The sequence below is a fragment of the Amblyomma americanum genome, chromosome 10 (assembly GCF_052857255.1).
Source record: "Amblyomma americanum isolate KBUSLIRL-KWMA chromosome 10, ASM5285725v1, whole genome shotgun sequence".
NCBI classification, from domain to species: Eukaryota; Metazoa; Arthropoda; class Arachnida; order Ixodida; family Ixodidae; genus Amblyomma; species Amblyomma americanum.
Genome location: NC_135506.1, coordinates 38,404,873 through 38,428,478, shown reverse-complemented (window position 1 = coordinate 38,428,478; position 23,606 = coordinate 38,404,873). Strand labels below are relative to the sequence as shown.

Below are 23,606 nucleotides of genomic sequence, written 5' to 3'. Positions count from 1 at the left end.
CAAACTCACCTTCCAAAACCAAGAGAAAGCAAGCAAAAGTAAACGTCGGTGGCAGTAACAAGAGGAAAGACAAGGCGCAGTTGGGAGCTTGACGTCTTTATTTGAGAGAAGTAAGCGATTACTTGGTCAGGAAGGAACATGTAACACTGTGTTAGCCCCGTCCAGCAGCACAAAATATGCTTTCGTCAAAAGATATAGCCAGAGTATATAGACGCAGTGAACAAACTTCCACAGACACGATATGAAAACAGGCTAGGTTTATTTTAACCAGTAAACGTTTTCACGTTTTCATCGACCAATCTTCAACTTTTTGCTACTGTATGTAACAGGTATTTTGAGGAACCGAACACATTCCTGATAATTGCTCCAATAAATGAAAATAAGAAATATAAGTTTGCAAGCTGAATTGCGCAGCTTTTCCATCGCTCTACCGCCAGAAGTCACTACGGGCAATCCGCATACTGACGGCTACTGGACTGACTGTATGGGCATGCTGCATTGTAATGTAAGTGTATCCTCTTTGCGTTGCCTTGAAAGTACAGAAAACTATCAACTCGCCATGATGACTTATAGCGATGCCTGCTTTTGCCTGTAATCTGGGTCATTCCACGTGAAATGACGCAGGCATTGAGCTGAACCATCGCCGATTTTCTGTAAAAGTATTTTGTATGGTATTGCCCTAGTGAAAATTCTCCGAGCTGGTTTTTGCCGACCAAAATTTATTCGTCTATTGGCGCCCATTATTAAGTTACCAAAATAGCAAGGAATAGTCCGACGAAAAAATAGATGCGAAAGTTTCTATTCGAGGGCACGAATATTTTTTTTTTCTGGGATTTATGCTTTTATCTACAACGACTGCAAAATAATATCTTTTTTGGTCTACATATCAAATATGCAAAAGTGTTGATAACATCTGCAGCCTGAACTTTCTTAATAATCTTTATAATCTCAACGTGCTATCTAGATTCACATATTGCGTACAACTTAGAGAAGGAAATAAAACAATTTCAAAATAAACTAATTCAAAAAAATGCCAGAAATAATTCCTAATTCAAAACTTAGCATGCATTGAAGTCGCTTGATGAAGTTGTTCCGGCAAAAAATTAAAGGTAGTGCGTTGCGCAGTACCAATAATTGGCACAAATTCACGAAAGATTAACAGGAACACTTTGTTTTAAGCCTTATAGCTATTTTCTAAGCTGATAACGTGACCCCTTATCCGGGATATTCCTTACATGCTATCAGTGCAGCAGTGCATTTTAGCTGAATTCCTTGAGACATTCATATAGATACACGTCCTAGATTACACCGGCGTGTCGAGGAAAGATGAAATGAATGCAAGATGCACTTCTTGCAGCGGCTTTAAGTAGGTTGTTAACTAATGTGAACCCGAGTGATTCGCGCACAAACACTACCAACCAGTCATTTCCTAGCGTCGATGTAAAATTCTGCTATGCCATGTCATTGAATAGTCGCCAGTTCCTTTAACAGCCCTGCTCACTAGCCCCACTGACTAATTTCACTGGATAAAGTCCTAGCGGTATGCGCTACTAGATTATTTCCTGTGGCGCCCTGTCCGGAGCCAGAGATTCTAGCACCGTCCGATGCGTCGCAGGTCTCACCGCAACCTTTGTCAGTTGCTGCACAGCCGCTCGCGGCTGAGGGCCGACGTTTAATTTTGTTTGGCCAAGTACTACACCAGCGTGGCCAAATTCTTTTCTGGTGAGAGTGCGTTGTCGGTTCTAGTCATGATCAGGCCGCACCATTATAGAATTCCATCGACACGTGGAGTTTTTTTTAATTTTTTTAGAAACCCGGTCGAGAATTGCACGGCAGTGGAATTCGAAACCCGGACCTCTTGCACGCCAGCCGGATGCCCTGCCTGCACGTCCCCGCTGCACCTTTGCAGCGCTTTACGTTAACGATCTCATACGAGCGCGAGCGTTCATGCATGTTATTTGAATATCGTAGGACACAAATCATACCCTCGCTATACTACAAAAAGAGCTCAACTACCAAATCTCCAAGAGATGTATCACCGAGCGTACTTATATATAGCAATGTTTTCTTTGCCGAAGTCAACGTTTTAGCTGGCATTTATTGATAATTTGGGTTTGAGCAAAGTGGTAAGGAATGTATCACCTTTCCATCACCTCTTTCATTTCATTTTCCCATTTGGCTTGCTATGCTTTATTTCCGCTCCCCAACACAGGTGCTTCAGTATCGATGACAGATGTCGGGGCTAGCAAACATCTTTTCCTTCCTTTTTACTATTATTTTCATAAAAAAAAACACTACCACCAATGTATCACCTTGGACGGTACCGAGAACGTTTACATTGGAGAAAAGACCTATGCTAGTAGGCTATTTATGTTGTCATTTCTACACGTTACTCATAATTTTTGCATAACACCCATTTGCAGAGGTGGCAGACGCGTTCTTTTATTCAATATTTTTTATTAGTGTAGCAGTATTGTAGACGTGCCCGTCAGCACATTCGAGAAGTGCCGCTATGCAGGATAGTTTCAAATTGCAGGATAGTTTCATGCTTTCATAAAAGAAAACCCTTCGTTCTCTTCCAACAGAGAAGAAACTACTCATCAGGCTTCTCGATTTCTTTAAGATAAAGTCCTTTTCCAGTACAATAAAAAGCGATATTTAGGTATACTTTGACGCTGTTTTTACAAGGTCAGCATTGGACGCAGGGCTTGCTTGAATAATGTCCGCTCAGTTCACTATGCAACAAAAATTATCAGACTACAGTGATTCGGGAACGTGCCTTAAGTAGGGTCAGCTTACTATCCCAAATGTTTCAAACACGACGGTTTGCTGGTTGACGAATAATTCGTACCTGTTTACAGCTGCACTGCACACCGAGATTCAGGTTGGCGATGTGGCCTGATGAAAATTAATTTATCGCGAGATATGGCATAGATTTTAGCAGCTGTCAGTCACAGACAGTTATATTATGTCAGCGCTCATGCTTGTAACATTTTCAATGCATAGACCTAATGCGCACCTTTTCCTTAAGGCTCAGTGCATAAACTTTGCACTGCTGGTGCTCTGGAGCTGTAAATATAATTGAAAATAGCTGTTTATTAATTTTGTTTTCTGAATGTTCCTTACTAGAACGATATCGGCAAAACACGGACTGAAGCTGCCTGCCACGGGTATTGAAGCGCTAAGTTTGTTATGTCTGTAGCGATTATGGTTCGTACAAGGTGACTCTGCGGAGAGTGGTCAAGCACGTCAGCAGCCAAAGTAGCAAGGCCGTCCTCCGTTCCAATTTGTGGGCGGAAACCAATTTGGGAATCTGGTGAACAATCATGGGATTCCAGCCACCACGACAAGCGTGCGGCTAGAATGTTTTTATAAAATTTGCAGATGGTAGGCGTAAGGGAAATTGAACGAAGCGCCGAGAGAGATACTGGAGGTTGACCTGACTTGGGTATTGGAACCACAATAGAATGCTTCCAGTCTACCGGCATGACGCCAGAAAGCCACACTTCGTTAAAAGTATCAAGTAGGGTTTGCAAAGCCCTCCCTCCAAGTTACGGAATAATGAGTTAGGTATGCTGTCGTGCCCGGGAGTAGTAGTAGTTTTTAAACGTTCAATGGATGCCAGCAGCTCTGTCATGATGAGGTCAGAAGTAATCCCATCGGAGGGCTCTGTAACCAATAAGTCAGGTGGAGACGTAGCGGTGCAGTCATGATTTGGAAAAAATTGACAGGCCGCTTGTTGTGCAAATCTGGCCTCATCCAAATTTAGCGCAAGGCGAATGCTCTTTCTGTAATCTGAAACCTGAGAAGGGCGCTCCATGGCGAGAGACACTCTCCAAAGATGTCGATTGCCCTGCGTAGAGGACAGGCGGGCACAACATGCAGCCCAGCGTTGCCTGCCTAGGCGCTTTGCAGAGCGCCGCGCCAGTGCGGTAGCGCGGTGAAGAGTAATAAGAGCCGATGGGTCATCGGGGTGACGAGTAGCGTAAAGATCCGCCTGACGACGAAGAGCCCACAGATTCAAGAGATGTATGTCTGGGTTTGGGTCGTCTTCATTTACAGTAGTGGTAATAGTGTGAGTAGCGAGAACAGCAGAGAGAGTAGACAGTGCTGAAGAAGGGTTGAATGTAGATAAATGATTGTCTGCGCGTACAGAGTCACATGACGTTATTCGTACAGTGCGGCGTATTTTCCGTAGACGCGTAAGCGTGAGGGAGATAAAAATAGGGCTGTGATCGCTACCCAAAATATCAGAATCAACAGCCAAACGAGGGTTACCGGGGCCTAACCACCAAGTCAAATCTGTTGAATACCGGCCACCTCGTGGGCGGGTAGAGGTGTTCGCGTGGTTTAAAAGTTGAAAGGAATGATCCGAAAAGCTCCCTTGGATGTGTGCGCCCCTTGAGGAATCCGATGGGTAGCCCCAAACAGAGTGTGCGCCGTTGAAGACAGCACCAACTAGAATAGGGATACCAGAGTTGGTAGAATGTGGAAAACGAACCTATCCTAGATTGAGAGATGCGGAGCCAGGACGACTATAAAAAGAAACTAGGACAAGGGGTGTGCGTGCGGGTTTTACGAGAAGGGCGACAACCTCTTGACGTGTGTTGCACCACCGCGAAAGGTCTAGCGGTGTGTGCGGAACTGAACTGTGAATATAAATTGCAGATTTACCTGAGCTGAGGGAGGAGGCAGTGCAACGGCGATCAGGGATAGAGGGTGAATGGCATGCGCAGAAATCTGAAAGGCGTGGGAGTGCATTATGCTCTTACAGTAGGAAGGCCCATGCACTCAGCTTTCTGTCTCGAAGGCAGATGTTCACTTCAGAGGCCTTATTAGCAAATCCTCGACAGTTCCACTGCACCACCACCGATGATGATGCACTAATCATGACGAAGCCGAAGAGCTTCCACGGTGAGGGATGTCACCTGCTTCATCAGCGCTAATATCTTATCCACTGTCGGGGTAGTCACGGCTAGCAGGTGGTCGGCACCTGATTGTGGCCCAGTGCTTACTCGTGGTGATACCTCTGATGATTGCTCCCGAGTTATTAGAATTCTTCGAGAGGATTGAGAACGACGCGGTTCCAGGCGCTGGGTGAGTTCGTCTAGACACGTAGTTAACTCTAACAATTGAACTTCTTCGGTCCACACTGTACATATAGTAGGTCATAAAAAGAATCAGAAAAACTTGGTGATGTGCCACCACCATACAAACAGCACTTCTTGTGCTCACAGCACCCAGCGGTGTCCTGGCTCTCTGGGCACGCGAGCAACAAAAGCTCGATTTGCAGACCTTGGCACTATGGGCAAACCTCCAGCAATTGCGGCGCTGTACACTGTTGTTTCCTAGATGTGAACTGATTAACACGAAAAATCTATGGCCGTTAATGACTTCAGATGGGCAAGTCAGCCTCGCAAACGTAGCAATAACTGTCTCGATTGGTATTCTCGTCCCGTCACTTATTCGACTGCATCGGGGAATGGCGATCACGCCAGCCTAAGTTAATTTCTCTATCGTCTCAGACGAGCTCAGTCATGGATATTCTCCACGGACTAATCATTTTGAACCCCCAGATGAGGAGGTACGGACATGCTCACCAGGTGATTGGCGAAGGAAGTGCACATGAGTAGGTCTGCCATGCATACCTGGTCTGCTGATCTCCAAACGATCCCGCCACGGCCGAACTGCCGGACATCAGTGATCCTTATTTAGTGAGGGGTGGTTGACTTGAGATGGCTTCAGAGCTGGGTGCTGCTTACTCCGCCACAACAGAAGCAGTCAAGTGGCAACGCATCTGGGGAGAGACAGGCCGACAAGAAGGAGTTCCCCTGACCTGAAGAGCTCGTGGACAAGAGCCCACGTTCCCGCATTCAATCACCCTAGAAAACAGGAAAATAACACAGGAAACCAAGCAGAAATTTAAGAGCTAGCGCACACACCACCTGGTACTTAGCCGCAATCCAACAGAGAGCCGCAGCCCGAACCGCAGTGTGTGTCTGAGTCGGATGATGATGGTGATGATTACGTACCTACGGCAAATACCTACGGGGGGATGGGGGATATTAGTCAGGATGCATTGCGCATACAAACGCACTCATGGACAAGAAGTGGAGTAATTGGATAATTTTAAGTCCTGGACTGGAACTTAGAAAAAATATTAAGAGAAAGCGGAGATGAAAAAACAATAGATTTTCATTCTAGAAGAGGAATCTGCCTTATGTAATTATACAATTGTGAATATAATCGCACAATGGTTTCAGGACATATTCCTTGGCACTTGTCCCGAAGGAGAGAGAATCAGAATAGATAAAGGAAGCCCTAGTAGATTTGGTCCGAATAGGTATAGTTCAAATTTCGGGGTTGGCTGGGTCAAAATTTTCGGAAATGAACCTATCCAAATTTGGATGCCGCCATCATGCTGGACACTGTCAAACAAGATAGGACATCTGTTTCGGTCCAAACCGGCCAAAGCGAAATGTAAGAAAGAGAGAGAATTTTTCGGAAATGACCAGGGCCAGATTTGCAGATCGCCATCGTCTGTTGAAGACCCGGCATATGAAACCTGAAAAGACACAACGTTTTTTATTGTCCTGGCACACCTGCTAGAACATCCATTTCCAGAGCTCGCTTCGAGTTTTATGATGATGATGATGTCCTCAGTCTTAAAGGCACATATCCATGGCGGGGGATTTTGCAGGGTGCACTCTGCACCGGCGGTTGTTCTTCCTCTTCGTGCTGCTGTGCTTGGGAAAAGCAACAGCAATATGCTCTCTGTCATTTAAATCTTAGTTTTGGACGCGAAACGGGTCACATGTGAAATATTTCTGCATTCAACTTTTTCCTGCTCATTAACAAAATTCATCTATAACAGAACCTTTTCAACTGCGCTATACCCTTTTCTCATTTTCAGTCGGCCTTGTCAAAGAAACTAATGTCGTCCTCAGTTTAATCTCTCTCACTCCGCACTGTTTCTTATTTTTCTTTGATAATAAAACGTTCCTCAGCAACTGTCAGTCGTCTCTTCTGTCTCGGCTATTTCCCAGCAGTAAGTACGTGGAATTTACCCATTGAGGACAGCAGCAGCAACCTTGCATGCAGAAAGAAGAAAAAGCAGAAGAGCCCGAGCTGATGATAATGATGCTGAACGCAGCGAGCTCTACCGGCAACCGCCGTGAAGAAGAAGAAGCGCCGAAGACGCCCTGGCCCTCGGTGTGGACGCGCGGCGTCCTTATATATGCGAAGCCATCACTGGTGTGGGCAGAACGCAGGACAGTCCTTCCTTGATGAAGGTCAAAACAGGTTATATGGCGCCCCGAGATATTCTGCCGCGTCGTCAGGGTCATGTTTGCATGAGGACGCCTATTCTTTGAGACATCACGATTATTTGCGTGCGTCACATCCTGCTTCTCGGGGCGCCTCTGCTAAAACGGCACCCCTCGCAGCGTTGTAGAACGCCGTCGCATGCGTAGTTAAGGTCACGAAACCTCCTTCGCTCCCGCCGAACATCCCGCCCATCGCATCTTGGTCATAGGAATGAAGCAACGTCTTAGGCGGGGTAATCTCGCAACCGTACTTCTTGCAATGGCGTGATGTGAAGCCGGTGTATTCAACGCCTCGGAAAAAACGCGATGCGCTCGGACGCGGCAGTAGTAACACACACGATTTCTAAACGGTGGCTGAAGTCCGCGACCTCTGTGTCATTTGTATCCCCCAAGCCTAGGAAGACTTCGCTCCGTACCCAAGGCATGGAACCACCAGTGCTTAGCGGAGCCCTATGAGCCTTGACATCATGGTCATGAGGGAGCCCGGAGGTGCAGATTTGGCCCCTAGAGGAGTCATTCATGAAAGGCACTATGTATGCTTGGATGCGCTCAATGAAGGCGGCGGCCGGGTTTGGCTCCAGCATGATGCACGGTCGGGGCCCGGAATGCCGTGGCTCCCACAAGCGGTGGCCCCTTCGCCATCGCTGTTGTGAGAGGCGTCTTTCAATAAGCAGTGGTCGCGCCTTCTAACCGCGCCTGTTTGACAGTTGCCACGGCACAACCCGCCCGCCGTGAGGTTTAGCTGCCGTTGGCTACGCCACCTGCAGCTCAGGAGCTGTCTCTGAGGCCTTGCAGCAGATCGTCGCAGCTAGTCGAGACCACAGCTTCCGGCCTGTCGGCATAAACCGCTGGAAGTCGGGAAGGGATTCCAGACGCCTTAGGAGATGGAGGACAGCGTTGTGTTAAATGGAAAGCGTAAAGACCCCACGTCCAGAAAAACCGGCGTTATCGTTGGCGTCGGTGGTCGTAAGCGACAAATGGACAAAAAATCGCCCAGAGGAGCAACCGATGGAGCTGCCGCGTTGACTCAGCGGTTAGGGCACTCGGCTACTAAGCCGGAGAACCCGGATGCGATCCCGACCCCGGCGGCTGCGTTTCGATGGAGGCGAAATGCAATAAGCGCCGGTGTGCTTTGCGTCGTCAGTGCACGTTAAAGATTCTCGTGTGGTTGATATTATTCCGGAGCACTCCACTACGGCACCTTAATGTAACTGGAAGCTTCCACTGAGTCTACGGCACATCTTTATCGCTGTCTTCTTCCAATCTAACCTTCCTCCATTCCCTTAGGACGCGGTTCCGGTCTATACCGTAATGTGTGAGACAATTGCTGCGCCACTTCCTGTAATTGAAACCCAATTTTCATTTCTCTAACCCGTGAGGCAGGTGGTCTATGTCATGCGGCCTTTTGACGTCAACATAGCCTGCCCAATAAAATTGTGAGCAAACATTACTGCCATGGCAGGTAGGATTTAAATTAATTGTAAGTCACAGGAGACTGCAAAGAAAAGACGTGTAGAATTGTGATATTCGGAATCAGAAGAGTGGAGCGTCATGATAAGTTGCACGGCAGCGAATCATCGTATGAAGATATAAAAATCGTGGCAACTCCTACGTACTGGAGGCCACCTTAATCGCGCTGTGAAGGCGTGAAGAAATGCAGTAAACAGGTGAATTAAATCAATGCAAATAAGAGCGCGGTATAGCTTCTAACAGTAATCTGCAGGTCATAAAATTTTGTCTCTGCTCAGCGAGCAATGGCTTGCTTTCCAATGCCAACACTCTGTAATGCGCGCGCATCACAAAAAGGCAGTTGGCTGAGATGGCGATTGCGGCGGCTGCGTTCTAAAGAAGGCAAAACGCTAAGGCGCCTGTGTGCTGTGCGATATCAGTGCACGTTAAAGATCCTCAGGTTGTCGAAATTATTGCGGAGCCCTCCACTACTATGGAACTAGAAATTTAGCACAGTTGTTAATTTTGTACACCAGATGAATGAAGTTTTCAATGACACCAGGAAGTTCGGACACAGTTGTTAATTTTGTACACCAGATGAATGAAGTTTTCAATGACACCAGGAAGTTCGGACTTGTTGGATTAACTTAGTTTCAAAGTGAAATAAATGCAAATAAAAAAAGAAGTGACATTAGAAGCCGTCAAATGCAAGCCCATTAAATTACCTATAATGCCGACCACGTGTTCTAGCTGGGTTTTGTTCGCGCTTATAATATTACAACGCCTAGGAAATACCGGCGGACCAGAGGTCACGAACATAGAAACTGTCCTTATCTAGATAGTTTCTAGTACTGTAGTGCAATATACTCCCATTGAGTAGCTGGTCAATAAGAGACAGACCTAGATTAACCAGTATAAAAGAGTTCTGGGGAGGAAAACACGCTGTCTTTGACATGCGCGCAGGAGCTTCCCCAGGTTTGCATTAAAAATAAGAGATGGGGACTAACTTCAATAAACACAGAAAAATTTAAATTCTAGTTACTGCAGCGTTAAGGCTGTCGGTATCAAAAACAATGAGGAAAATTTTAGACGTTTGTTTCGGCACTGATTGCCACTGAATGCCGAGAAATGCTTCATAAATGCGAGATGATGTAGTTTATTCACTGGCACTGTTCACTGAATTCTCTGACTGGCGGAGAGGTTCGCGTCCTCATCAGCACTTAAAATTTGAAACATGAGAACAAGAATTATACGAGTACCTTCCGTTGGATTATCAGAAGGCATCATACTTATATAAAGAGTTATACTAAATGGACTCAGTAACTCCCCTTAGTCTACTAACTAATCGCCAGGAACTCGCTTGAATTTACCCACCAATACACAGTAATCCACGTTAATCAACAATGTATTTTTTTCCAATTCCCCTCTCATCTAACAATTATTCTACTCCTTTCTAATCTACCAATAAGTCGGCCTACCCAATTTTTAGAGGTTTTCGGACCTTTTGGGTGCGAAGTAAATTCGAAATGATATCGCATTTAATTTAAGAAAGTCGTTAAGAACGTCCCTACGTTATTTTTTTCTCACCTTGCCTAATAAGTGAAGCTGTGTAAAACCCGGTGATGGTCAGAAGCCGCGTACAGTATTCCTTGACGCCCTTACGGCCAGTGCTAACAGAGTTCCGTTGCAAAACGGTTGGTCTGCGATCCGACAAAAGTTGAGATCTATGTCCTCTAAAATAACTAAGGAAAAAAGAGAATTATGTTATTTTGTTACCGTCCTGCGCTCATTAATACCTATCACGTTAGGACGACAGCTGTTGTAATAATACAGCAAACAGCCACCAGAATATTGATTAAAGTAAAGCGAACGCGCCTTACTTCCCATTAGGAAAAGTGAGAGGAGTCATGGCAAAAAACGTTTCTTCTCGGAAGAGATTCAATGAGCTCGTCGCTGTCTCTGTAAGATAGTTTCTATCCTAGTATGAGCAGCTCGCGACCACTACACCGGAATTATGCGCGTGATTATGACTACGCCTTGAGACAAACCACAGAGCTAGGTACATATGTTCTTCTTCTTCCTTGAATCTGAATCTTGAAATCTCAATCAAATTTTCATCAACATTGTTCATTCGCTGCCATCGAAGCCAGGGGCGGCGCCGCGCGTGAAACGCGCTGCGTGCAACGAGCTCCACGAGAACCGCCGAGCCGGCCGAGCCTCCAGAACGGTCGTAGCCCTCGCTTCGTTCAGACGGTTTTTTCGCTTTCGCAGTCGATCTGCGCCAGGCCCTATCTGACGATCTCATAGCGCGGACCTGTCCCTCATCCTGCCGGCCCAGCCTCCCAGCCCCCGGACCCGTCCACGTCCCACCAGGGTCGACGCCTGTGCCTGTGCTGACACCGTGAGTAGTTGCGTGAGCAACAAACCTGCTGGTTTCTTTGCTGGCCACTTCTGCGGCATTCGCGCCCGATCAAATCGGCTGCGACAGGCCGATTCGGAAGGCACAGAATTTCACCCTCGCTCGAGTAAACACTACTGTGCCTCGCCATTCTTGAAGCATCTCAATTATCTCAGAGGCATGGCAGCTCAGTGAATATGCATATAACGATTACTTAACAGTATTAGCGCCGGTTTGTCTTCCATCTCATGACTTTAAATGCTTCTACCTTACGATTGCAGAGCTGCGTAGTCCGTAGCGCGAGGCACTGTCTCAGGGCTGGCGAACCGAGTCAACATGCTTGCTTGCGTGACTAGGCTAGATTCTCTCGACGCCCAGCGCCATTTTTGGGCCTTTCTGGCGATGCTGCGCCTCCAAATCGGCAGCCGTAATGGCATACCCGCATTATTTTTGTGCTGTTGGAAATGAGACCATGCATTATTGCTGCGGCGCTTGAGTGATGTTCGGAATCCTTTCGCCTAAAATGAAATGAGACCGAACAGTGGCTTCTGCCTCCCTATATCGTGACCATGGCATCCAGGCGCCCCAGTCGGCGGCACTCTTGGTCAAATGCCTCTTTGGCACAGTGATAGCTTCGGTTTAAATATGTCACATTCTACGACGCGGGAATTGCTTGAATACGCTTAGTTAAAGCGGCGCCGCGTAGAACATGCTCGGTAGCTCTACCGCAGCATAATAGCACCTCGCGTTGCTTCTCAATTATTTCGCGGCACTGCCCTCGGGTCCAGCGGCGCACGCCCTGGGAACGTTTCTCGTAGACATAGAAAGCTCGCTTGCTGGTTGCCCGACATTAAACGCTCGTTGGTGTAGCTGTGCTTTCTCGTGCCATGAGGAGGTCCCGCTGCTTTTACCGCATGCGCTCGTAATTCGCAGATCACATGTATTTATCGAAGTTGCAGAAAATTTCGCTGTTGTTGTAAGGCATTGGAAAATTCGTCGGAACTGTCGTTGTACACGACGAAGCACTACGTTGGCGTCCCCTATTTGGCAAGTGGATCTCTAAATCCTTTTCTCCCTCTTCTGCCAATCTTTTTTATTGTGGTAGCAATACTGTGCGCGTTTTGATTTCGGGCATGCATAAGTACGTATGGCCCTGAAGCCTGCTTTGTGGCAGGCGGCCCATCTGCCCATTAGATTATGACTGACACCTGGCAGGCTTTCGGGGCAAATTCCTTCAGAATAAAGGATTTTAGGGGCAAAAGCCTTTAGTTAAAATTGCTTCAGGTTAAAGGCGTTTACGGTGAAGGCTTTCAATGGAACGTCTTCCATGTAAAGTTATTTAGGTTAAAGGGCCTGAAGGTAAAAGCATTAAAGAAACATTCCTTTAGATTATATGCATAGAGGTCAAAGACCTTTATGTTTAAAGCAAAGGGTGCATTTGCATTCGCAGCATGTAAGAACCTTAGATAAGAGGGTGGGCAAAAATGTTTAAAATTTTCAATTTTCACTTGTCTCGTTTATAAAAGACGTTCTTTCTTGCATCTGGTCTAGTGTCGCACAACTTCATACACAGTATAATTAAAATAGCGCACTGAGCCGGAGCAACCAGATTCGAACCCAACTGCGGGGACCACGTTTTGATTCATGCGAAACGCAGAACGCTGCAGTGTGCTGTTCGGTGTATGTCCACGTTCAAGACATTCAAGCGTTTGAAATTATTCCGGAGACCTCCACTACGGACCCTTTCTTCCTTTCTACTTTCACTCCCTCCTTTAGCCCTTTCCTTACGGCGGAGTTCGGGTGTTCACCGAGATATGCGATACAGTTTCTGCGCCATTTTCTTCGCTCAAAAACCAATTTTAAATTTTGCACCTCCGATTTTTCCTCCACTGTTGGCTACTGCATACGTTTAGGTACACCTTTGTCTCTTAGCGTATACATCACCTTTTTGTTTGTGCCTAGTTTCCTCTTCACCGCTTTCAGGGTGCCTCCGTTCGTTACAGCGTGCTCGTTTCTTTCGTAAATAATCTTCCTTATGTAGGCTACCTTTCATTTATTAACTTTGATAGCTTTGCCAGCTCTGCCTTGTCTATGGAAGACGCCCTCATGCTTTCACGTTTTATATTTCGCCTGCTGTGATAGGTTGCCGGTATCATGCCGTACCAACCTACTGCCTACTTCTGCTGGGCTTTTCTGATGGAAGCTCCGTGATGTCGAATATCCATGGAGGCGAAATTCTAGAGGCCCGTGTACGGTGCGATGTCAGTGCACATTAATGAACCCCGGGTGCTCAAAATTTCTAAAGCCATTCACAACGGTGTCCTTATAGCCCGAGGTTTGGGACTTTACCCCCCCCCCCCCCCCTATGAACAAGAAACCCATCTTTCCTTGCTTAAACAGTTAAGTCGCGGGGCTGATTTGAAGCCGAACATCTGTTCGGCAGCGTTATCCTGGATTAAAACATTTAAAATTGGTTTTTGAGGGCAGGAAATGGCAGAGTATGCCTCACATCTTTGGTGGACACTTGAACCGCGGCTTAAGGCAAGGGATACAGAGGCAGGAAGAGGAAGAGATGCCCTAGTTTAGGGCTCTTGAATAATTTCGACCACCTAGGTATCTTTAGCGTGCGCTGACATTGCACAGAACACGGGCACCTTTTGCGTTTCGCCTGCCTCGAAATGCAGCCGCCGCGTTCCGGATTAAACCCATGTACACCCGATCCACGGTGAAAGACATAGCTTAGGTGAGCGAACGCCGCCGCCAGCCCTCGGACTATACTATTGTGCTTCCTTCTCGCTCGTCAGATGGCGCTTCCAACTTGTGCCCGTAGCGGCGCCGTTCGTGGCTTTAGCACAGTGTCTCCGTATGCAGCTCCAAAAAAACTTGCGGTCATCAGCAGATTTTTTAGACGTTTGTTATACTGTGAATCATCGTCTGTGTGTGAAAGCGGCTGAACGCATGCCGTAGTTCTGTTACGCGAGAACTGCATGCGATTTCTGTGAGGATGAAAGTGGGTGTTTTCCGTAGCCCACAAAAAATTTAAAACCCAGGTAGAACCTTGTGTTTATTTCACACATGAAGCAAAAATTAGTCACTGCAAAACTGGATTACGCACGGAACACCTAACTTCCACTGTTGTGTATGCAATCAAAATAACAAACAGTACACTCAGCTCGGCTGCTTGTGGTCACCCAAGTTTGGACATTTTACGCAAGTCCTGGCTTTTTTCAACGTGCTTGCGTTTCAACTGACGGCAGTACTGACGCATACGAAGGCTTATATAATAATGGAGTAGCTTGGCGAGAATGTCCTCCCTGTGGATAGTACAAGGGAAAGTGAAAGTGAAGTTCTCTAGTACAGCATCAATTGTTTTATCGTAGGCATCTCCCAGATTCGCGTGTTTAGAGAAAAAATTTTAAGCTTCCATAAAAAGCTGATAGAGGTGCACGTTAGGGTGCGTGAGTCTGCCCCTTGTTTTGTAATTAACGAGCTCAGCTTCGGGCACCTTTGACAAGCCTTTCTGACCCTCCAGTGCTTTCTTGCACGTAGTGCAGGAGGTCTGATTGAAAATTTTGCTGGATACAAACCCTGTAACATAATAAATTATACACTCAACAACACTTGCATTGTTATCATCACACACAAACACTTAATCGCACTCCCAGCTCCCTTCATCGATTAGGCCGTCGAGCCGCTCTTTCAGCTGGTCCAGCTTGTTAAGTTCCTTCGATGCTGAGCTGTTATATGCGTTCTTAAAGTCAGCCAATGTCACAACGCCGTACTGTTCTTTCTCGGAAGCTGAACAGTTACCAAACCGCGGTGGCTTCAGGAGGGAGTAAAACGACAGCATACGGTATAGTTGCAAGAACGTTGGGAAAATTGGATGTTCGTTTTGGCCACCCGCTTGTCGAATAACACCAAAAAAACATTCCAACGGGTCTTGATCCATTTTTCCGGTCAGCACATACCTGAAATCGCACTTTTTCAACAGGTAGATTGACAGCTCACGAGCAAATTTGAGCGTCACCCTTAACCCTTCCGCAGTTGACCGGCTTAGGAAGAGATCTTGAGGAATTTCTCCTTTTGCAATTTCTTCCTCCCATTCGTCAAGCCAATCAGAGGCACTCTCAAGAACTTTAAGATCATTGCAGCCTAGAGTCAGACCTTCTCCTGGAAAGCGCCGGTTCAGGGCATCAAATAAGTTGTTCATAAAGATTGTGAACTCAACGGTCGGTTTGACATTAAACAGCCGAGGTGCTCCTCTACGTTCGTAAAACAAAGTTCCTTTTGCTACGGAATTGCTGAAAATTTGGGTTGCCAATTTCACTCTCATTTTAAGCATGTTGGAAGGATTAACATGGTTGTACGTCAATTTTGGGCATACTCTCAGCTCAGTTGCGTTTTTGGTGGCTGCTACAAACAGGGCGTCGTAGCAAGACCATTTAGTGAACTTTCCGCCTTTCTTCAACACTTTTTTCTCATACCGACGATTGCGTATGCACTTGAAGAGATGAGGTGCGTCTGCGAAGATATGCACCTTTCGCGATGTATCCAGTGGATGATCAAAGGCATATACAACATGCCCCAGAGCACCGCTGATTCCAAGCTGTCTCCACATTGCTCTATTAGTAGAGGCGCCATCACAAACAACACCACCAACTAAAAGGCCCGCTTCTTCTAAGTGTACAATGCACTGAAGCAGTAGCTGTGCTAGGAGCGTCCCTTTCGTAGGTCCCTTGGAGGCAAACACAGCCACTGGCTGCAAGTATTTTTCTCCGAACGGTGCGAAGGCGAAAACGAGCCCGTGATCAGCCGGCTCATTGCTTTGGCTGTTCTTTCACCAAAGTCAACAAGTCCGGCATATGTCATTGTTCGTGAGTTCACCGTGATCTCCTTTCTGACTTGAATCTCGTCAAGAATGAGGATCCCTCTTCGTTGAAATGCTAATTTCGGGGAAACTTTCATTTTAAGGGCCTTTAAAAACGCTTCGTCAAAACCACACTTCAGCCCCACTATGCTGATGTACTTCCTGATAGTGGAAACTCATGGCAGAGGTAATATGGCATTGCTGCGCAGAAAAGAGTATGCCGCAAGGCTTCGGACGTTTAGCAAAAGGCAGAGCAGCAGCCAGTCGTCAGTGTACCTTCTGTTCTGCTTCGTCGTGCATTTAGCTGCAGCAATGCACTCGTTTACAAAAAGCAACTGTGCTGCAGGTAAATCAACACTTCCTAGCTTCTCTGCGAGCCCTTCCTCTTTCACTTTTGCGAATTCTTGCTCACAGTTTTTCAGCTGATTCATAAGCAATTTGTTTCGTGCTAAAAGTCGTGCTCGAGACCGCAGTACAGTGGCTTTTGCATGGCGCTATTCGTTGATTCTTTGAAGTTGGGCAGACGGTACACCTTTCCTCACAGCAGAAAGCCTGATCCGTTGAAGCGGTACTTTCTGTTTTGCCCTTGCCATTTGGCGATCAGCATGCAATTGCAATGTTTTGTGGAGGCCACTGCATAACCGACATATGCCACCTGCAGGCGATAATAAAGGGCATTTGTTATGCCTCCACTTTTTTTCGTTGTCCACATAAGCACATTCTGGCAGCACAGACGGAAAGCTTTTTAAACTTGGTTCGCCGCAGCAAACGTTCGCATTGTCAAACGTTCTTACCATGCTCTCAAGATCAGATGTTGTTGAGACAGACGGGCTGATTCCTATTGCTGTGCAGTCGACTGGCCTGTCGAAAATGTAGGCTTGGACCGCCATATCTGAGTTTACGTGCAATGACTTCTTATTGAATATACAGCAGCCTCCGTCACCGTACACTATGCGAGCATCAATGACCAGAACGTCTTTGGTCCCCTCTTCATCGATCCGATGCACTGCCCACGATGACCTTGGTAATCACATGTTCGCTGCGAAGTCGAATAAGTCGTCGAATGAAGAGTGGTTTAGAGCTTCAGTGCCATCGCTGTTTTCCTCTTCGTGGCTTGTGGCTGCGGTCTTGGACACTTCCGCACCATGTGATGAGCCCTCAGATATGCTGGTGTAATTCGGGGGACGCACAGAAGTTGCCGCAGGTTTCTCTATCCGCTTCACTCTTTTTCGGAGACTCGTGATCTTCTTGGAAAGGTAACTCGGTGCTCCTTCGAAAATTGAAGGCACAGCGTCCTTTGTTAGGCCGGCTCTTCTATTCCCTGACATCAGAACGTGACCATCTATTTCGGAGGGCCACGTTTTTAGTATAAAATAATGAGCAAAATGTTTCTCACACACACGGTCCGTCCGCTGCAGCACGCGATCTTTGCGCGGGATTGCTCTTCTCCATGCCTCCAACCTGGCGTCGTCATTCGGTGGCTTGAAAAGTGATAACCTTTCCCCACAAGACTTGTAGCCTGTCTTACAAAACGGCACGAAGCACTTCCCCATGTCACCAGTGCATCAGCAATAAACACGACCCACACAAAAGCGATATCCGGACGGGAAAAGGCGCGTAACAGCCGCTACGCGGGTAATAAGATGGGCACAAGTGTGCATGGAAACCCCCTATAGCGGGCCACAGTTTGGTGCGCCCTCTCTTGAACTGCCGGCTAACTACTACATTATCCTCCCTGCACGGAGCGGCGCCTCTCCCTTGCCGTTCGCTCAGCTAGCCTACTCTTACACCGTGACCCGATCAGTAGCCGAGCACACAAACCACGGCGCCACTGCGATGGGTCCTGAATCCTCTAATTTCTCTCTAACCGGTAACTCATTTATGGGCTTCCACTTCACTAGTTTCTTCCATTCCCTCTTCAAGCCTGGTCTCAATCTATGCCTTACCATCCAACGGTCGCTACAACGTACGTTTCCGAGGACTTCGACATCCTGCACGATGTCAGAGTGAGTGCATAGTATGAAGTCTATTTGAATTTTAGCATTACCATTGAGCTCTCCCACGTCAATTTGTTGTTTACTCGTTTCCGGAAGAAGGTATTCGGTTTTCATAATCCGAAATTGTTTCTCTCGACTAATAACTCCTCCCTGATATTCCCATAGAGCCTAAGCCATAGTCGGCTACTGCCTGGTCTCCAGACTGCTCGTCCCCTGCCTTAGTGTACAATTCTCCCATTAGTGCAGTGTTCTGTGTTTTTACATTGCTCATTGCTTATTCCATGTCCTCATAGGTTTCTACGATCTATTTATCACAGCTAGATGTAGGCCCGTTAACCTGCGTCACAGTGTGTTTGTACCTCTTTTTAAGCCGCACTGTCCTATAATAAAATACCAGAGAAATCCTCTGTTGTCACGTGCAACGAAATAGCGCAGCATCTGTCGTATATCGGTGGACAACTAAACCGTGCTGTAAGAGAAAATATAAATGAGGGACTAAGATTAGAAAGGGAGAAAGAGGTGTCGTAGTTGAGTGCTCCGGAATTATTTCCACCACCTGGGCATTTTACCCGCCGTGGTGGCTCAGTGCTTAGGTTACCAGCTGCTGGCACATGTTACCTCGTACTGATCGTGGCCATGGCGTGGTATAAGTACAGAGCCGACACCGATACCTCTTGCTCGGCTACTTGGCGCTCGGCTACTGATCCGGGGTTCCCGGGTTCGAAACCGAACGCGGCGGCTGCGTTTTTATGGAGGCAGCACCCTAAGGCGCCCGTGTGCTGTGTGATGTCAGTGCACGTTAAAGATCCCCAGGTGGCCGAAATTATTCCGGAGCCCTCCACTACGGCACCTCTTTCTTCCTTCTTTCGCTCCCTCCTTTATCCCTTCCCTTACGGCGGGGTTCAAGTGTCCGCCGATATGAGACAGATAAGGCGCCATTTCTTTTTCCAAAACCAATTATTATTATTATTACTATTATTATTATCATCTTTAACGTGCACTGACATCGTAGAGCATACGGGCGCCTTAGCGTTTCGCCTCCATCGAAACGCGGCCGCCGCGGACGGGTTCGAGCCCGGGTACTCCAGATCAGTAGCCGCGCGCCCTAACCACTGAGTCGCCCCACCGCGGCGTGTGAATCCCATACCTAGTTGTCGTCGGTCCGCTAATCGCATTCGAGGCCTTACAATAACGTCGCTACAACGTACCTTTCCGACAACTTCCACATCCTTCACGATGCCAGAGTGAGCGCATATAGTTTGAAGCCTATTTCATTCTTTGCGTTATCATTGTATTATCAAAGTGCGTCCACACCCTTCAACACTGCATACACTTCTTCTGTCCTCCTAATTCCACTGAGCCCTATGACATATCCCATTTAATACCCGATAGTTACTCGAACAGCCCTGCTAGGCTATCGTCTCTGCATAAGGTTCTAGGGGTAAACGGTGTCAGAATGTTTCCAATGGCGGCCTGTCCGGAGCCAGAGATTCAGAGAGACAGAGTGTATTGAGAATTTAGCTGACTATTCTGTGCTAAGGTTAGATTATTCCACTCCAGAAATGCATGGGCGCCGGCCCATGTTATGTTGCCATAAACAAAGTACAGTTTTTGAGGAAACCTACCTCTAAGCACAAGTGTGCTTTGTGCTGTGGCGCAGGACAGCGAGTAACGGCATGTGGCATCGGAAGTAAGAAGCATAGTCTATGCTGGTTACACCGGCGTGTCATGCAGAGATGAAATCAATGCAAGATGCATTTCTTGCAGCGGCTTGAAGTGGGTTGTTATCTATGTGACCCCGAGTGATTCGCGCATGAACACTGTCAACTAGTCATTTCCTATCGTCGATGTAAAAGTCGCCTATGCCGTGCCATTCAATAGCCGCTAGTTCCTTCAACAGCACTGCTCGCTAGCCTCACCGACTAATTTCACTGGATATGGTCCTAGCGGTATGCGCTACTAGATTATTTCCTGTGGCGCCCTGTCAGGAGCCAGAGATTCTAGCACCCTCCGATGCGTCACAGGTCTGACCGCAGCCTTTGTCAGTTGCTGCGCTGCGACGCGCGGCTGAGGGCCGACGTTTAATTTTGTTTGGCCAAGTACTACACCAGCGTGGCCAAATCTTTTTGTGGTGAGAGTGCGTTGTCGGTTCTAGTCATGATCAGGCCGCACCGTAATAGAATTCCATCGACACGTGCAGTTTTTCTTCTTCTAAAAGCCCGGTCGAGAATTGCGCGGCCGCGGAATTCGAATCCCGGACCTCTTGCACGCCAGTCGGATGCCCTGCTTGCACGTCACCGCTGCACCTTTCCAGCGCTTTACGTTAACAATCTCATACGAGCGCGAGCGTTCATGCATGTTATTTGAATATCGTAGGACACAAATCATACCCTCGCTATACTACAAAAGGAGCTCAACTACCAAATCTCCAAGAGATGTATCACCGAGTGTACTTATATATAGCAATGTTTTCTTTGCCGAAGTCAACGTTTTAGCTGGCATATATTGATAATTTGGGTTTGAGCAAAGTGGTAAAGAATGTATCACCTTTCCATCACCTCTTTCATTTCATTTTCCCATTTGGCCTGCTATGCTTTATTTCCGCTCCCCAACTCAGGTGCTTCAGTATCGATGACAGATGTCGGGGCTAGCAAACATCTTTTCCTTCCTTTTTACTATTATTTTAATTAAAAAAACCACTACCACCAATGCATCGCCTTGGACGGTACCGAGAACGTTTACATTGGAGAAAAGACCTATGCTAGTAGGCTATTTATGTTGTCATTTCTACACGTTACTCGTGATTTTTGCATAACACCCATTTGCAGAGGTGGCAGAAGCGTTCTTTTATTCAATATTTTTTATTAGTGTAACAGTATTGTAGACGTGCCCGTCAGCACATTCGAGAAGTGCCGCTATGTAAGAGCGCTCAAATTGCAGGATAGTTTCATGCTTTCATAAAAGAAAACCCTTCGTTCTCTTCCAACAGAGAAGAAACTGCTCATCAGGCTTCTCGATTTCTTTAAGATAAAGTCCTTTTCCAGTACAATAAAAAGCGATATTTAGGTATACTTTGACGCTGTTTTTACAAGGTCAGCATTGGACGCAGGGCTTGCTTGAATAATGTCCGCTCAGTTCACTATGCAACAAAAATTGTCAGACTACAGTGATTCGGGAACGTGCCTTAAGTAGGGTCAGCTTACTATGTTTCAAACACGACGGTTTGCTGGTTGACGAAGAATTCGTTCCTGTTTACAGCTGCACTGCACACCGATATTCAGGTTGGCGATGTGGCCAGATGAAAATTAATTTATCGCGAGATATGGCATGGATTTTAGCAGCTGTCAGTCACAGACAGTTATATTATGTCAGCGCTCATGCTTGTAACATTTTCAATGCATAGACCTAATGCGCACCTTTTCCTTAAGGCTCAGTGCATAAACTTTGCACTGCTGGTGCTCTGGAGCTGTAAATATAATTTAAAATAGCTGTTTATTATTTTGTTTTCTAAATGTTCCTTACTAGAACGATATCGGCAAAACACGGACTGAAGCTGCCTGCCACGGGTATTGAAGCGCTATGTTTGTTATGTCTGTAGCGATTATGGTTCGTACAAGGTGACTCTGCGGAGAGTGGTCAAGCACGTCAGCAGCCAAAGTAGCAAGGCCGTCCTCCGTTCGAATTTGTGGGCGGAAACCAATTTGGGAATCTGGTGAACAATCATGGGATTCCAGCCACCACGACAAGCGTGCGGCTAGAATGTTTTTATAAAATTTGCAGATGGTAGGCGTAAGGGAAATTGAACGAAGCGCCGAGAGATACTGGAGGCTGACCTGACGTGGGTATTGGAACCACAATAGAATGCTTCCAGTCTACCGGCATGACGCCAGAAAGCCACACTTCGTTAAAAGTATCAAGTAGGGTTTGCAAAGCCCTCCCTCCAAGTTACGGAATAATGAGTTAGGTATGCTGTCGTGCCCGGGAGTAGTAGTAGTTTTTAAACGTTCAATGGATGCCAGCAGCTCTGTCATGATGAGGTCAGAAGTAATCCCATCGGAGGGCTCTGTAACCGATAAGTCAGGTGGAGACGTAGCGGTGCAGTCATGGTTTGGAAAAAATTGACAGGCCGCTTGTTGTGCAAATCTGGCCTCATCCAAATTTAGCGCAAGGCGAATGCTCTTTGTGTAATCTGAAACCTGAGAAGGGCGCTCCATGGCGTGAAACACTCTCCAAAGATGTCGATTGCCCTGCGTAGAGGACAGGCGGGCACAACATGCAGCCCAGCGTTGCCTGCCTAGCCGCTTTGCAGAGCGCCGCGCCAGTGCGGTAGCGCGGTGAAGAGTAATAAGAGCCGATGGGTCATCGGGGTGACGAGTAGCGTAAAGATCCGCCTGGCGACGAAGAGCCCACAGATTCAAGAGATGTATGTCTGGGTTTGGGTCGTCTTCATTTACAGTAGTGGTAATAGTGTGAGTAGCGAGCACAGCAGAGAGAGTAGACAGTGCTGAAGAAGGGTTGAATGTAGATAAATGATTGTCTGCGCGTACAGAGCCACATGACGTTATTCGTACAGTGCGGCGTATTTTCCGTAGACGCGTAAGCGTGAGGGAGATAAAAATAGGGCTGTGATCGCTACCCCAAATATCAGAATCAACAGCCAAACGAGGGTTACCGGGGCCTAACCACCAAGTCAAATCTGTTGAATACCGGCCACCTCGTGGGCGGGTAGAGGTGTTCGCGTGGTTTAAAAGTTGAAAGGAATGATCCGAAAAGCTCCCTTGGATGTGTGCGCCCCTTGAGGAATCAGATGGGTAGCCCCAAACAGAGTGTGCGCCGTTGAAGACAGCACCAACTAGAATAGGGATACCCGAGTTGGTAGAATGTGGAAAACGAACCTATCCTAGATTGAGAGATGCGGAGCCAGGACGACTATAAAAAGAAACTAGGACAAGGGGTGTGCGTGCGGGTTTTACGAGAAGGGCGACAACCTCTTGACGTGTGTTGCACCACCGCGAAAGGTCGAGCAGTGTGTGCGGAACTGAACTGTGAATATAAATTGCAGATTTACCTGAGCTGAGAGAGGAGGCGGTGCAACGGCGATCAGGGATAGAGGGTGAATGGCATGCGCAGAAACCTGAAAGGCGTGGTAGTGCATTATGCTCTTACAGTAGGAAGGCCCATGCACTCAGCTTTCCGTCTCGAAGGCAGATGTTCACTTTAGAGGCCTTATTAGCAAATCCTCGACAGTTCCACTGCACCACCACCGATGATGATGCACTAAGCATGACGAAGCCGAAGAGCTTCCACGGTGAGGGATGTCACCTGCTTCATCAGCGCTAATATCTTATCCACTGTCGAGGTAGTCACGGCTAGCAGGTGGTCGGCACCTGATTGTGGCCCAATGCTTACTCGTGGTGATACCTCTGATGATTGCTCCCGAGTTATTAGAATTCTTCGAGAGGATTGAGAACGACGCGGTTCCAGGCGCTGGGTGAGTTCGTCTAGACACGTAGTTAACTCTAGCAATTGAACTTCTTCGGTCCACACTGTACATATAGTAGGTCATAAAA

The 23,606-nt window shown here is 47.1% G+C and overlaps 1 long non-coding RNA gene and 1 pseudogene across 2 annotated transcripts in view; one reads left to right on the top strand and one right to left on the bottom strand.

Annotated features, from left to right (window-relative positions):
- The first annotated feature begins 11,013 nt into the window (after window positions 1-11,013).
- The window catches only part of LOC144107736 (uncharacterized), a 360,923-nt gene continuing 348,330 nt past the window's right edge, over window positions 11,014-23,606 (top strand). For both annotated transcript variants that reach the window (XR_013309368.1, XR_013309369.1), the window contains exon 1: window positions 11,014-11,175. This is a non-coding gene — a long non-coding RNA (uncharacterized LOC144107736). The remainder of the gene's footprint in view (window positions 11,176-23,606) is intronic.
- LOC144107226 (uncharacterized) lies at window positions 14,360-17,592 on the bottom strand (annotated as a pseudogene).